At 44.6% G+C, this 14,202-nt stretch overlaps 1 protein-coding gene across 4 annotated transcripts in view; it reads right to left on the bottom strand.

Annotated features, from left to right (window-relative positions):
* Positions 1–14,202, bottom strand: part of apba1a (amyloid beta (A4) precursor protein-binding, family A, member 1a) — a 154,882-nt gene that overhangs the window by 94,390 nt on the left and 46,290 nt on the right. The gene's annotated exons all lie outside the window — the stretch shown is intronic.

The raw sequence follows: 14,202 nt of genomic DNA, 5'->3' as shown, positions 1-14,202 counted from the left end.
TTCATTTTATTAAATAATACCATTCAAGCTGCACAAACTAGGGCAGAGATTCTGAGTTAATGCAAGTCTTGGTATAGCAGTGACAGGGTCAGTAAGGGAAGTTGAGTTTTTAGCTAGCACCCAAAATATGAGGGTCATTGATTAAGTTTAATAAAAAAAAACGCAATGAGCAGATTGTCTCACCATGATCTCTGCTCTGATCTGTGTAATGCAACATTCCTACTTGGCTCAGCGCTGTGCGTTAAGGTTAACGTTAATTTAGAACTGCCATATTTTCACTCAATCATCACCTAGCGCTCTGCAAATGTTTGCACAGCAACTTCGGGTCATACAGAATATTCTTTGCATGGTTACTTCCCAAGGGGGGTAACAGGGACACTCGGTGAGCACCATCACTGGTGAGCTTCTCTGTTTCATTGCACCAGCACACTCCCACCCTCTGACCTCCTCAGAGGTAAGATAAACAGATAGCGTTACATTTCTGAATGTCCGTCACTCATAGCCGCACAGGTCCCTCTGTGAATCAGGCCGTGTTGCGAGGTGCAAACTTGCCCCAGTTGCCCAACAAGACATACATTGAATCTGACAGAAGGTCATGAATATGAAACGTTAATTCTATTTCTCTTTTAACAGGTGATGGTTGAACTGCTGGGCGTTTCCAGCATTTGCGTAGAGCTTATAGCTCAGAAACAGGTTAGTCGCCACAAATTGCCTGTGCCTCCTTCCACCTGGCTTCTTCTCACCCTGTCAAAACGTCCTTCTATCCTTTCTCCCCCATGTGTTTATTTCACTTCCCCTTAAATGTATTGAAGCTACTTGCCTCAACTACCTCCTGTTTCAAAGTTATCCAAAGTACTGAAGATTAAATAACACTATAAGATTTTGATTGGTACCTTTAATCAAAGTGCCTCTCCTAGGAAGTACAGCCCAGCAACACCTGATCTTGTATCCAGCTAAGGCTCCTGCCTGGGACATTGATTGAAATCCATTCTAGCACAGTGGCGAGAAATATACTGAACAACTATTATCTCAAAGCTAAACAGGCAAAAGTAAATGGTCTGCCGATGGTTTATTTCAGATTTTCAGCATCCATGATAATTTAACTTCATACATAGGATCTCTCCAACTCTTTCGCATGGGAACAGGGTTTATTCTAGTCACACCCTCTTCCTTCCTGAACCATGAGAAGTCACTTACATCTGTAGATAAAGTCCACTCTGCCAATTATTTCTGGGTGAGACGTTAAAACTTGAATCTTAATTGTAACACCATTACTGTAACCATCTTTGCGACTGCCATAGCTGCGTATAGGAAAACTGTTTAAAAAGGCACTCTCTGTTGAGAATGGTAACCTTGAGTTAGGTCTGTGTGAGGCAGGCAGGTCACAACGCAGTCCTGAAAATCTGCACAAAGCAGAGTAAATCTACACAAGGATACAGCAATAATACCATAAGCCAATCTAGACCTCAAAGCTGAGCTGCCAACTTTATATCCTTGCCACCAGCAACCATAACTTGCATTTATATAGCACCTTTAATGTAGTAAAATTTCCCAAGGTGCTTCAGTGGAGCGATAGTGGGCAAAATTTGACAGCAAGCCAAGTAAGGAGCTAGTAGGCCAGGTGGCCAAAAGCTTAGTCAAAATGGCAGGTTTTAAACAGTACCTTCCAGGAGGAAAGGGAGGAGAGGTTTAGGGAGGTCATTCCACAGCTTAATTAGGGCTGAGGCAGCTGAAGGCACGGCCTTCAATTATGGAACGAGAATAAAAGGGTCCAGAACTGGAAGGGCACAGAGATGTCGAAGGGTTGAATGGCTGGAGGAGATGACAGAAATAGGGAGGGGCAAGGCCACGGACAAAATTCAAAACACGGATAGGAATTTTAAAATGGCGGCGACGCTCGGCTGTGAGCCAGGGTTAGGTCAGCAAGCACAGGGTGGTTGGTAAATGGGATTTAGTGAGAGTGAGGATATGGGTAGCAAGGTTTTGGGTGACTTTAAGTTCCAAACCCGTAGCAATGCCTGTCTCAGCCCTTGCTGTCATCCACGCCTCTGTTAACTTCACTGATCCTCCCTAGTCGGCCCCCGCCCTCCATGATCTTTAGCTTACCAAAAACACTGCTGCCCGCATCCTAGCTTACCCATCACCCCATATCCTTTCTGAGTTACACTAGCTCCTGCTCCCCGATACCTCCAATCTAACACTCTCATCCTCATGGTTAAATCCATTCATGGCCTCACCTCGAGCTTTTGTCACAATCTCCTTCAGCAGGACAACATCGCCCTCAATCCCACCTCCGAAACTCTTAGTTCTGACCACGGTTTCTTGTGTAACCCACTTCCCTTTGCATCAACTCGGGCGGCTGAAACCTACAGCATTGAAACCCCATAGGCTGGAATTGATTCACTAAGTTCTTCTAGTCCCCATTCCTCCTTAAAACCAATCTCTTCGACCTTTTCTACATTAAAGACACTATATAAATGCAAGTTATTGCAAGAAGCGGCATACATTCATACACGGGAACCCGTTCTCTGCGAGCAAAAGGAATATGTTCAAGCCTTGCGCCTTTTTTGAATTATCTGGGAGCTTGGGGAGCCAATAGTTCCCCGTTGCTTATGCCATGGCAACACCTGGGCCAATCAGAGTTGACTTGCCAACCGATCAGAACCCTTTTCTCCTGTAGTATAAATTGTTGTGATTGTTTGAAATTTGGCATTCTTGCGTTCGTCCTGATGAGTGCAAGACGAAAAGCTTTGGCAACGTCTCTCGTTTCAGCAATATTCAAGTTATTATTATAAAAGCAAAATACTGCGGATGTTGGAAATCAAATAAAAACAGAAAATGCTGGAATAACTCAGGAGGTCTGGAAACATCTGTGAAGGGAGAAACAGAGTTGATGTTTCGAATCCGTATGACTCCTTTTCAGAGCTGAAGAGAGATAGAAATGTGATGGGTTTTATAGTGTTGAAGAGGGGGTGGGGCAAAGCAGGAAGTCAGGGATAGGTGGGAGCTCAGGAGAGATTTGACAAAGATGTCATGGACACAGGACAAAGTGAGTGGTAATTATTGTTAAAGACTAAGGCCGTTGCTATTTGTGGCTAACCACTATTGGATGTAAGGGATCCCACGGTTCTATTTCAAAGAAGAGTTGGGGAGATACCCCTGGTGTCCTGGTCAATATTTATTCCTCAATCAACATCATAAAAACAGCTTATCTGGTCATTGTCCCCATTCTGTTTGTGGGAGCTTGCTGTGCAGAAATTGGCTGCTGCATTCCTTACATTAAAACAGTGACAACTCTTCAAAAAGTACTTTTTTTTTCTTATTCTTTCATGGGATGTGGGTGTTGCTGGCAAAGCCAGCATTTGTTGCCCATCCCTAAGTGCCCTTGAACTGAACATTTTAGGGGGCAGTAATGAGTCAACCACATTGCTGTGGGTCTGGAGTCACATGTAGGCCCAGACCGGGTAAGGATGGCAGATTTCCTCTTGCTAAAGGGCAGTCGATGATGGTTGTCATGGTGCCCATTACTGAGACTAGCTTTATATTACAGATTTTATTAATTGAATTTAAATTCCACCAGTTGCCATAGTGGGATTTGAACTCATGCCCCCAGAGCATTAGCCTGGGCCTCTGGATTACTGGTCCAGTGACGTTACCACCATGCCACTATCTGCTCATTGTACTTCATTGGCTGAAAACCTTTCAGATGTTCTGATGTGGTGGAAGGTATCATATAAAGTATTATAAGCTGCGAGACTGTTAGGCCATAAGACTTTGGAGCAGAAGTAGGCCGTTCAGCCCATCGAATCTGCTCTGCCATTCAATGAGATCATGTCTGATCTGATAACACTCAACTCCACTTTCCTGTCTTTTCCCCATACCCCTTGATTCCCTTACTGATTAAAAACCTGTCCATTTCAGTCTTGAATATACTTAACGACCCAGCCTCTACAGCCCTCTGCGGTAAAGAATTCCACAGATTCACTAGCCTCTGAGAGAAGAAATTCCTCCTCATCTCTTTTAAATGGAAGCCCCCTTACTTTGAGATTATGCCCTCCAGTTCTAGACTCTCCCAGAAGGGGAAACAATCTCTCAGCATCTACCTTGTCAAGCCCCCTAAGAATCTTATATGTTTCAATAAGGTCGCCTCTCATTCTTCTAAACTCCAATGAGTACAGGCCCAGCCTACTCAACCTCTCCTCATAAGAAAATCCCTCCACCTCCAGGATCAATCTAGTGAACCTTCTCTGGACTGCCTCCAATGCCAGTATATCTTTCCTTAGATAAGGGGACCAAAACTGTTCACAGTGTTCTAGGTATGGTCTAACTAGTGCCTTGTATAGTTTTAGCAAGACTTCCCTATTTTTATACTCACATTCCCTTTGAAACAAAAGCCAACATTCCATTTGCCTTCCCTATTACCTGCTGTTTAAATCGCAGACAAATTGACCCGCTGAGGGAGGAAAAGCATTTATCTGCGACATTGCCTGTCTTTTAATGAAAAAGTGCACTACCCTGGTCTGCATTCTCTAAATGGTAAACATGTATTTAAAGGGAAGCTAGGTAAACCCACAAAGGAGGAAGGAATAGAAGAATTAGCTGATAGGATGAGATGAAGTAGAGTTGGAGGAGGCTCATGCGGAGTATAAACACTGGCACAGAGTTGTTGGGCTGAATGGCCTGTTTCACTGTAGAAGCCATTTTGATGGCACAAGTCACAGTTACCAACAGCGGGGCGAAGGCGGGGGTGGGGTACTGGGTTTAAAATCAGACTAGAAGAGGTTACCCACAAGAGCAGAATTGGCCTCGAACATTTAGCAATCAATGAGCCATCTGATTAAGCATTACATCCTGGGAAAAAGTCTAACGGGAATGCACTACCATTTTCACCTCCTCACTGTACAGTTTCTTTCTGTTTCTCTTTCTCAGTGATGGGAAGGCCTATAAATCAACTTCAAATTACATTGAAATGATCCTTATTAAAATCTATGTTTACCCGACACCTGCACAGTGTGAAGAATGAAACATATTCGGGCAGTAAAGAGCATACTATTTTTAAAAAGTATTTCTGTTTGTCACAGAGTTGCGAAATTATGCAGATGTCCTCAACAGCACGGCAGCAGTTTCTACTTGAGCTACGTCACAGCACTTCCATGTGACAAAGCATATTGTCAATCATACAGACTACTTTCAGCCTGGTTACAATTGCTAAATGCTCTTATCTTTATTTCCTCTGACAAGTTCTCTGCGCTCCTCCTATTCTGGCGTCTTGCACATCCCCAGATTTTAATCGCTCCATCACTGGTGCCCATGCCTGGGCCTTAAGCTCTGAAGTTCCATCCCCAACTCCCTCCCTCTCCTCCTTTAAGACACTCCTTAAAACTTTGGACCAAGCTTTCGATCACTTGTCCCAATATCTCCTGATGTGGTTCAGTGTGACGACTCCTCCATGACTACTTGAGACATTTTACCAGGTTAAAAGCGCTAATATAAATGAAAGTTGTTCTTATAGAAAAGCTGTAGTGATCGGTATTGATAAGGTTTATCTTGTGCAGATAAGAGTCAAGGTTATTCCTGATAACTGGTTGCGTTATTTGTACGGGAAATTAAACTTATAATTTGAAACTATGCAGATTCCTCACCCTAATGTACCTAGTATTACAGAATTCCACAGCCCAGAAGGAAGCCATTTGGCCCCTCTTGTCTGCTTTTCGAAAGAGCAATCCAACTAATCGCACTCCCCTGCTCTTCCTCCATAACCCTGCACATCTTTCCCTTTCAAATATTTAGCCAATCCCCTTTTGAAAGTTACTGAATCTACTTCAGCTGCCCTTTCAGGCAGCACATTCCAGATCACTACAGTCTACTGCATAAAAATATTCCCCTCGTTTCCCCTCTGATTCTTTTGACAGCTGACTTAGATTTTAAGTTAAACATTGAAAGTCTCATTTCTCTGCGGCTGAATCCTCCAGAACAGGCTCCTACCTCACACTCAGCTGGAGGTAATGAGCAGCAAGGGACCTTAATGAGTTTAAATCTGCATCATCTTGTACTGCTTTTCATATCAGGGTTTAATGCCTTAACCGATATCCCTCAGGTAGGGAGATGTGTGTGAAATATGTAAATATCCTTTGAGACGTTTGCCTTCATTAACCTTCAGACAGGAATCTCCGGAAAACAGGATGAGTGCAACTCCAACAACACTCAAGAAGCTCAACGCCATCCAGGACAAAGCAGTCCCGCTTGATTGGCACCCCATCCACCACCTTAAGCACCCACTCTTTCCACCACTGGTGCACAGTAGCAGCATTGTGTACCATATACAAGATGCAGTGGAGCAACTCACCCAGATTCCTTCACCTTCCAAGCCCACAACCTCTACCCACCTGGAAGGACAAGGGCAGCAGACACATGGGAACACCACCCATTTGCGAATTCCCCTCCAAGCCACACACCATCCTGACTTGGAACTATATTGCCGTTCCTTCACTGTCGCTGGGTCAAGATTATGGAACTCCCTCCCTAACAGCACTGTGGGTGCACCTACACCACGTGGACTGCAGCGGTTCAAGAAGGCAGCTCACCACCACCTTCTCAAGGGCAATTAGGGATGGGCAATAAAAACTGGCCTTGCCCACATCCCATGAATGAATAAATAAAAAGTGAAGGCACGGCCCTCATCCACCTGCTCAGAGTATGAAGGGAGTCTATGAAGGGAAGAGGAGAAAAGCTCCTGGTATCCAGGCCAACATCCCTTCCACAGTCGAAAGCACCCAAGAACTGGGTGTTTAGCTTCTGACTCTTTGCATGTGTGCAAAAAAGAAAATCTCTGCCAAGTTTGCCTGCTGAATAAACATTATTAACTGCACTCCAAAGCATGTGAGGCCTTTGAAGCTGTTGAGGCCTTAAGTAAAGTTTTATTATATCAGAAAGTGCGGGCTTGGCTTCCCCCAGCTCCCACAAATCTGAAATTTCCTCAGAGCCAGAAAGCTTATGAACTTCCAGGGATTCAATAAGGTGACACCCAATGGATGTACAACAATTTACTTAGGTGTTTCCACTGGCGGGGGAAACCACAACCAGAGGCCATCAATACAAGACAGTCGCTAATTAATCCAATTGGGAATTCAGGAGAAACATGTTTTTCCAGAGAGTGGTGAAAATGTAGAACTCACTCCCACAGGGAGTGGCTGAGGTGAATTGCATAGATACATTTAAGGCAAAGATACATATACACCTGAGGGAGAAAGTAACAGAAGGAAAGGCTGGTAGAGTGAGATGATGTAGGGTGGGAAGAGGCTGGTGTGCAGCAGAAACACCGATGTAGACTGGTTAGGCCTAATGGCCTGCTTCTGTGCTGTACATTGCTACAATTATATAAGAAATATTATGTTTTGGACTGTGCCTAACAGCAAGCATGGAAGTGCTTGTTTGCTAGAGATTAAAGAGGGCCCAGATTGTTTTATTGGGAAGGAGGTGTAAGGTATTTGTCCTTGGAGACAATGACAGCAGCCTGTGTGCCAACAGTGGATAAACTGAGAGCCTCCAAAGTTCCAGAAAAGCATTGAGAATGTTGGATTGTAAACAGTTGCGCTTTAAACAGTCCATTTACATCTAAGATGAAAGAGAGTTGGGCTCTTAAGGATAGCTAATCAGCAATTCTACCTGGATACAAGGCCCATGTGATTTAAGCAGCCATGGAGGTGGGCTTTGAAAGGGGAAGGGTTTCTAGGATTGCCCTGAAGCTCACAGACAAGGTTAGTTCCAGGATCCAGGAGAGAGAAAGCAGCTAGTTATGGTTCACCACGCAGGAATGCGAGTGGGAGTTCACACTTGGGTTGAAAAGAGTAAATATGTAATAATTTGAAATGAGGCTGGAATATTCACCTAGTTTGTGTTAGAGGGAGAATCTCAGGAAAAATCTTCAAAGTGAAAGATAATTCTGGGGTTAAAGGTTACCAGGCTAGGACAGGAAAGGAACAGAAGTAAACCCTCAGAAGCTAAGAATCACTTTGGGCTGGATTTGGGAAAATCAAATGACCATCTCTGGGACAGTGTAAAGTATACCTGTGAAGTGGGTTTTTATCGGTTGTGTTAAGAGTAAAGAGGAAAATCCTGTTCTGTAGTTTAAAGTGTCAATTGCCTATAAAAATAGTGTTCAGTCTATAGTGCTTTTAGTCTGTTTGCTACAGTAGAAGTCTTAAAAAGTTATCGGTCTCCATGTGGATTGTAACAACATTCTCTGACTGCTCTCCTGCATGCCAAGAATCCATTTTTAAAGCAAACACAGCAACACTACATGAGAATCTCAGCTTACACAATGGTGAAGTTCATATAAATAACTATTGGCACCTGAATTGAATGCTGAGGCACTTCTCAAGTGAATTCTGACACATGTCAACGAACAAAAATTCATCATTTATATTTATATTGAAGGCTTCCCTTTGTTCCATTAAAAATCTTCCAATCCAATTAAACTAAAACAGAAGCCAACAAAGCAAAAACCCCTTTGAAATGAAGAAAACTAACAAGTTAGTTTTTTGACCTATCTCCAGCGTATAGAAGAATGGGAGGTGATCTAATTGAAAAATAGATTCTTAGAGACCTTGACAGAATAGAGATTGAGAGGCTGCTTCCTCTGGCTGTAGAGTCTAGAATTAGGAAACATAGGGCTGCATTTCGGCTACCGGGGCAGGTAGCTCAAGTCCTGAAATTTCCGCACTCACTGGGCCCCTCTCTGTAAAAAGTACCCTGCAACACACGATCTTTGCTCCAGAGAGGTGGATGCATGATGAAATCTGGCCTGCCGACTGCAGAAGCAGGGTGTAGGTGGTCACGGGGGTAGGCGAATGCTGGTTAGAAAGCCCGCCTTGGATCCCTTTACTTGGTGCCCAGAAGCTGTTGGGCCCTCTAGCCCTCACCCAACCACCCAAGGTCCTTCATATCTTCCATGCCAGTCCAATGCCAACTCAGTATCCCACCCATCCCCCATGGGCCCTCGTACCCTCTCTGCCAACTCTTGCCCCACACCCTCCCATGTCCCCTCACACCCTCCATGCAAACCCAATAGCCACTCACCCAGTATCCACCATGGCCAGACTTCAGGAGCCAAATGGAGATGAAAATAATAAACTTCTACCAATCTTGATAATGAGAAAAATCATAAAACCACTCAAAACCATTCAAAGGTTTTAAATCTCAAGTGTTTAATCTCTTATAAAAACAAATTTCTACTCAGACTCCCACTTGAAATATAGCTAACCCTTTAGCAGTCTCTTTAAACTGTCAATTAAACTGGGAACCCAGAACCCTCTGTGAGGTCTGCAACTCAGCCAAACATTCATAATGACATAATAATCGCCCTTGGAGAAATGTCAACAAAAGATCTCTAATGAAACTGCATGAATAGATGCTACAGTTTTTTTCTAACCTGCAGCAGATGGCCTGTCAATCAAAGTAGTCCAGCAGATGAGTTTTTTTTTAAATGCCCACTGTGAGGAAATTAAAAAACCTTCAGATCATGACAGTTGTACAGACCTTAGCCACTGTTCAAGGACATTTGCGTCTACTCCAGTAATTTGTGACTCCTACACTATGGGTTAAGGCCCTGGCAACAGCATTGAGTTCAAGTGGCCCTGCTGAGTTCGGGTTCCGCTCTTGTTCGATTCACACCCCACACCCATTCCCCAACTGGCAAAAATTTGATCTTCTGCGAAAATCTGGCCCCTGGTCTCAGAATGAGGGGTCAGCCATTTCTGACTGAGATATGGAGAAATTTTTTTTAATCACTCAAGAGTGTTTGTCAAAGGTCTGGTTTCTCTTGGGGATGTTATTGGTTGAGGAATCGTGGTTGCTGAGGGCACCAGGGAAATCTCTCATGCATTTCTCCAAACAGTGTCATGGGAGCCATTACACACCTGAACAGATAGTCATGTAAAGTGCAGCGGTGAATATCATCACTTGGATTGTGAACCATTGCCTCTAATTTTCCCTTTACTTGTATTTTCCTTCGTTCCTTTCTTTTGCTAACTGCAGTTTACCTACTCCATCTCTCCTATATCTCTACAAGTGGGAGGGGCCTGCTTCGTGCCAGTGTCAATAGGTTGCGCCTTTACTTCTTAGCCACAGCAACGTACGTGTATATAGCACCTTAAACACAGGAAAGCATCCCCAGGGTGCTTCACAGGAGCGATTATCAACTAAATATGGCACTGAGTCATATAAGGAGATAGTAGAACAGATGGCCAGGAGCTTGGTCAAAGAGGTTAAGATTTAAGGAAAGTTTTAAAAGGAGGTGAGAGAGCCAGAGCGGTTTAGGGAGGAAGGTCCAGAACTCAGGGCACAAGTTAACGGCTGCCAATGGCAGAGCAATCAAAATGGAGGATGCTTAAGAGGCCAGAGTTGGGGGAGGGCAGAGATTTGGAAGGGTTGAAGGGCTGGAGGAGAGGCAAGATCATGGGGGAATCTGAAAACATGGATTCGAATTTTTATAACCAACCACAGAAGACCTTTACAATACATACAAGGTATGATTCACTTTTCAGCCAGTATGATGTAAGAACTAGGAACTGAATCCTAAATAAGCTTTGTAGAGCGGTAGATAAATACACTTACAAACACAGAGATGTACCCTGTTTTTTTTTTTGCGGTACAACTATTTATTATCGTGTCAGTCCGATGATATTTTCACCAGTTAACTTACTGGATTGTGCAAGTAAATTCAGATGGTGTCAGGACTGCAATAAATATCAAACTGTTCTCTAGACTACCCACGAACACCTCAGGGGTATAATCATTTCTTTTTAAAAAAAATTATTTTGAAAATGCAAGGATAGGACCTCGCACTGTCGTCTCCAGTCCCATGGACCATCTGCTGCTCAATCGACGGTGTTCTGCTGTTAGCTGCATTGAACCAGGCTTGTTAATCAATGTCACACGGGCCTACACAGCAATGATACGACAACTGGTCCTCAAGCACCAGCCTGCTGAAGGCAACCAAATACAGAAAGGCAAAAGCAACAGCCCTGATGGGTTCAATGACCTTTACCTCGAAAGAATTGGTGGAAGATTTTCCCTGGATACTTTAGTCGCTGCACAGCGTCCGAGGTGGCCGTGCTGGAATGTTCGAAACAGCCGTTCAGCCCACATTTAACGCAAGGCACCATCTTGATAAAGGAGCTCGAAACCAGTGCTAGAAGCAACCGCCTGGAGACTGGCAAACATCTGACTGCTGCTTAAATTGTCCGCTAGTGCTCATTAAGGAGGCTGCACAGACGTTTGGTGGAAAGCATAACACCCTCTCTCCTAACAGCGACCAGCCGATTAGGAGGGAATGAGTTGTTGCAGAAGAATTTGAGAGCTAATACAAGGTATTACACATTTTCCTGTTCAGGTACATTGGGAGATTTGAAAGGGTCTTTTGAAACACATGAGATGACTTTCTGGGACACTTTGTCAAGACCTTATCTACACTCCACCAACATTTATTAAGACATAGGAGCAGAAATTAGGCCATTGGGCCCATCGAGTCTGCTCCGCCATTCAATCATGGCTGATAAGTTTCTCAACCCCGTTCTCCCGCCTTCTCCCCGTAACCTTTGATCCCCTTGCCAGTCAAGAACCTATCTATCTCGGTCTTAAATATACTCAATGACCTGGCCTCCACAGCCTTCTGTGGCAATGGTCTGGAAATTCTGAGGACTTCTCTGAAAAAGAGTTAGCGCTGCACTTAGTCACCATATAGGGATGACCAGGAGAGGAGGAGTGCTCGGTGATGGGCATTTTGCTGGGGATTCCCCTCGCTTTGCAGGAAGAATGGGAGGAGGACATGAGGTCGGGTAGAGCAGCACTAGTTGCTGCAAGAGAGAGGGACAGGAAGGGGGAGCTGAAAGCTTTCCCACTGCCACCCACCCCCCTCCCCCCACCCCACAGATGCAGGACACCCCCCCCCGCCCCCAACCAGGTCCTCCAGTGCTGTGACGGAGAATCTGAGCACCCATTCCCTCAGTCCATGTGCCATCCCACAACCTCCCACTGTAAGACACTCAAAGCATTTCACACCTTCAGTGGAAGAGGGTGCGAGGAGCCCACACTGGCTGCTCCATGATAATTGCACCCAACCGGCACTTAGGTGCTAAGCCTGCAAGTTTCTGGTTTAGTACCTCTAGTCTAGATCAAGTTATAGTAATCGGCAATTAAGAGCCAAAACTGCAATGCTGAATCCAGGCTCTCAGACGGGTGGGTCCCATTAGTACAGCACGCTTTTAGCGCCAGTTTACACTCATTCACCATTGTGATCAAGGACGTTTTTAGGGATCCTGCTTCGAAACTCAAAGCCAGACAGGAAGCCAAAGTAAAGTTTGAGGAAGGGTACAAGACAGGAAAGAATAAACGGTTTTTCCAGAAGCTCCGATTCTAAATTGTATTTCAGTGCAAATAAATATTCAATTAAAACGTTTTGAGCACTGGTGTAGTACATGAATAAACATGAAAAAATAACATTGTCCGTTTTCACTGTCAGACAGATGCAAAGTGCAATATCCAGACACAATATCACAAAACTAGAAACCGATGCCATGCGAGAATTTTTCGTTATGGTACGTTAAAATCTGAAAGGTTTCCACATCTGCAGAAGCTGCTCCATGTTAACCCCATGTCATAAAACCAGCCAAGAGAAACAGACACCGAGTTGCTAATCTGGATTTTTAATGGCGCTAAATGTGCAAAGTTGATTCATCTACTGCATCGTGAGGCAAGTAAAACATATTTCTTGCAATGACAGCTTTATGGAAGGTGTTTCAGACAGGTTTGGAAATGTTAGCTTGCAGGCATAGGAGAGTGGCAACAGTAATATGGCCTGAAATTAGATTGTAGCATTCGTGCCAGTGAGTGCGCGGTTGTTACATTAATGACAGCCTACGGGTCCTGGTCACCTGGAAGTTTTCAACCCATTTTCAGATGAGACGTTAATTTGCTGTCCGTCCTCTCAGGTGGGCGTGAAAGGTTCCACGGCCGCTATTTGGAAGAGGGTCAGGGGAGTTCCCCCAGCGTCCTGGCCAACATTTATCCCTCAACCATCATAAAGAGGTAATCTGTTCATTATCTCTTTGCTGCTTGAGGGAGCTTGCTGAGTAAATTGGCTGCCATATTCCATCCATTGCAGCGGTAACAACGCTTCAAACAAAAAGTTCATTAGCTGTAAAGCGCCTTGGACGTCCTGAGGTCGTGAAAAACGCTAAATATTTGCAAGACTTTTGCTTTTTCTTTCATTTTATAAACTGGCGAAATCAGTTCTTGGAGTGATAAAGATCAGCTGGGACACCAGGCAGGACTCTCCTGCTCTTCTTTGAAATGCTACAGTGGAATCTATCAAATCCACCTGATGTAACCTCGGTGGTTATGCGCTTGAATACATAATCTAGGTTGACACTCCACTGTTAGTACTGAGGGAGTGCTGCACTGTCAGAGGTGCCCCCTTTCGGATGAGACACCAAACCGAGACCTCGGGTGGATGCCATGGCCACCATTTTGAAGGAGAGTAGGGGAGTGAGTGCTCCACAGTGATCCAGGGATCGATATTTATCCCTCAACCAACATCATAAAAACCGGTTATTATCACTTTGCTGTGCGTGGGATCTTGCTGTGTGCAAATTGGTTGCTGGTTTGCTACAACAGTGAGTACACGTCGAAAAATACATCATTGACTGCTTTGTTACATCGAGGTTGTGAAAGGCGCTATATAAATGCAAGTCTTTCAGACTGCAAAGTAAACCTTTTCACATCTTGTAATAATCTCTGGAGATGTGACAGAAACTGGGGGCCCAGAGCTTCCTGCAGAACTGCAGCCCAAGGACAGAGTTACACTGGGTTTCTGGTGCTCAGGAAATTCACACTCGACAAATTTACACTGAACATTTGCTGTGCGCAAATTTCCTCACTCATTGGGCCATTGGCGAGACAGGTGGGTCAAAACCATCCACCTGCTACTCATACCTCACTTGCAGGTGGGAACACCACCAACTGGAAGTTCCCCTCCAAGTCACTCACCATCCTGACTTGGGAATATATCGCCGTTCCTTCACTGCCGCTGGGTCAAAATCCTGGCACTCCCTCCCTAACAGCACTGTGGGTGTACCTACACCACAGGGACTGCAGCGTTTCAAGAAGGCAGCTCACCACCACCTTCTCAAGGGCAATTAGGGA

Source organism: Cetorhinus maximus, chromosome 2 (genome assembly GCF_964194155.1).
Source record: "Cetorhinus maximus chromosome 2, sCetMax3.hap1.1, whole genome shotgun sequence".
Classification (NCBI taxonomy): Eukaryota; Metazoa; Chordata; class Chondrichthyes; order Lamniformes; family Cetorhinidae; genus Cetorhinus; species Cetorhinus maximus.
This window is presented reverse-complemented; position numbering and strand designations above follow the sequence as displayed.